Source organism: Limulus polyphemus, unplaced genomic scaffold (assembly GCF_000517525.1).
Source record: "Limulus polyphemus unplaced genomic scaffold, Limulus_polyphemus-2.1.2 Scaffold10148, whole genome shotgun sequence".
NCBI classification, from domain to species: Eukaryota; Metazoa; Arthropoda; class Merostomata; order Xiphosura; family Limulidae; genus Limulus; species Limulus polyphemus.
In genome coordinates this window covers 18,046-20,648 of record NW_013675758.1, presented here as the reverse complement: position 1 = coordinate 20,648, position 2,603 = coordinate 18,046, and positions in this window count along the sequence as shown.

Below are 2,603 nucleotides of genomic sequence, written 5' to 3'. Positions count from 1 at the left end.
GTACAAACACTACGTAACAATAACTATAACGACACAGAATGAAGGACGGTAATCAATGGTATAACAAGAATCACGTGTACAAACACTACGTAACAATAACAATAACGACACAGAATGAAGGACGGTAATCAATGGTATAACAAGAATCACGTGTACAAATACTACGTAACAATAACGACACAGAATGAAGGACGGTAATCAATGGTATAACAAGAATCACGTGTACAAACACTACGTAACAATAACAATAACGACACAGAATGAAGGACGGTAATCAATGGTATAACAAGAATCACAATTACGCGTCTCAGTTTATACAGAACACTAACATAAGTGCATGCATGACAGAGGAAGATCTGCATCTTTAAACACACCATTCATTCACATCAAATCCACATCAGTGAAACATCGTCAGACCATCTTTATTTATGCGACTCCGTTCTCTAAGGTTTATAAATTTAATAATTTAATCTTTTCATTACCATCCATATAAGTTACTGAACCTATAAAATGATAGCACTTGTTTATTGGCCCATAATTTGAAATACGTTTTCTCTGTTTCCGTTGAATTCGTGACGTACTAGAAGCACTGCGACTTTGGAGAGAGATCTCTACGATTGTCCTGCTAACAACGTGTCTTACAAAGCATACGTCACAGAATATATCCCAAATACGGCGTTTAAACAGAAGTTATTCTAAGTCACAGAATCTATCCCAAATACGGCGTTTAATCAGAAGTTATTCTAAGTCACAGAATCCATTCCAAATACGGCGTTTAAACAGAAGTTATTCTAAGTCACAGAATCTATTCCAAATACGGCGTTTAAACAGAAGTTATTCTAAGTCACAGAATCTATCCCAAATATGGCGTTTAATCAGAAGTTATTCTAACGTCACAGAATCTATTCCAAATATGGCGTTTAAACAGAAGTTATTCTATGTCACGGAATATATTCCAAATACGGCGTTTAAACAGAAGTTATTCTATGTCACAGAATCTATTCGAAATACGGCGTTTAAACAGAAGTTATTCTAAGTCACAGAATCCATTCCAAATATGGTGTTTAAACAGAAGTTATTCTAAGTCACAGAATCTATTCCAAATACGGCGTTTAAACAGAAGTTATTCTAAGTCACAGAATCCATTCCAAATATGGCGTTTAAACAGAAGTTGCTCTAAGCGTATCTTAAAATAGATTTTACAAATATTTATCGAATGAACATAAAACCACCTACCCAACCACGTAAAAACTACATTCATGTTTTTCCTACTAAAACTTAAGTTCAAGTTTCAGACAAATGAGAGAGAGAGCTTTCTTCACACGACCAGAAGATGTACACTGCGAGGGAGGACGACAGTTGGACATCAGAGATGTACTAGTTTCTCTGAATTCCTGACACGAACAAGAGAACACAGCGTGAAGAGGAAGTCATCAACACTGTAATTACAGCTACAAATTCTCCGCCATCGCACGGGTCACAAGAGAACGTCAATTGGTCCCGCCAACTAAGTAGTTACGCTAGCTAGCGCCATAGTAAAATGTGTATAATTAAAGACTGTTTTGGAATACTGTGGACTCTGCCATCAGCACAATCACGATTTTTCTATTCGTCTTTTACTTTAGTAACTAGGACAGGGAAATTTACAAGAAATGTTTAATGAAGGCAGTAACGAAACAGCGAATCCATAGTATTTTAAACTCTTTGTTTGAAGTTACGTCATGGCTTATAACGATTCTAACAAGTAAAATCTAACCTTGAAACACGAAGCTAGTAATGGTTTTCTCCATACACGAACAAACAGATGGTTAGTACACGTAGAGAGTAACGACCATCAAATCACGAAATTAGATGAAAAATAAATTCTGCAGACTCCATAACAATTACTCAGCTCATATCTTTGGGCCAGAACATTGGTCAGTTCATGTTTCCAGAACTTCGTAAGTTCATACCTTTAAAACCTGAACAGATTTGACAGCTTGTAACTTTACAAAACATTCCTTCATTCTTACCTGTAGTACGCGGGTCATACCTGTATGACCCTTACAAGACATTTCTTGGGTCAGACCCACACTATGAAACAATTTAAACAACAACCAGTTTCAGGCTCAGAACAAGAAGAATATCTATGGTATCCTTCATTCTTACCTGTAGTACTCGGGTCATACCTGTATGACCCTTACAAGACATTTCTTGGGTCAGACCCACACTATGAAACAACTTAGACAACAACCAGTTTCAGGCTCAGAACAAGAAGAATATCTATGGTATCCTTCATTCTTACCTGTAGTATTCGGGTCATACCTGTATGATCTTTACAAGACATTTCTTGGGTCAGACCCACACTATGAAACAATTTAAACAACAACCAGTTTCAGGCTCAGAACAAGTAGAATAGCTATGGTAGCCACAACACAGTATGAAACAACTTGAACAACAACCAGTTTCAGGCTCAGAACAAGTAGAATAGCTATGGTAGCCACAACACAGTATGAAACAACTTAAGACAACAACCAGTTTCAGACTCAGAACATGAAGAATGGTAGCCACAACACAGTATGAAATAACTTAAACAACAACCAGTTTTAGGCTCAGAACAAGTA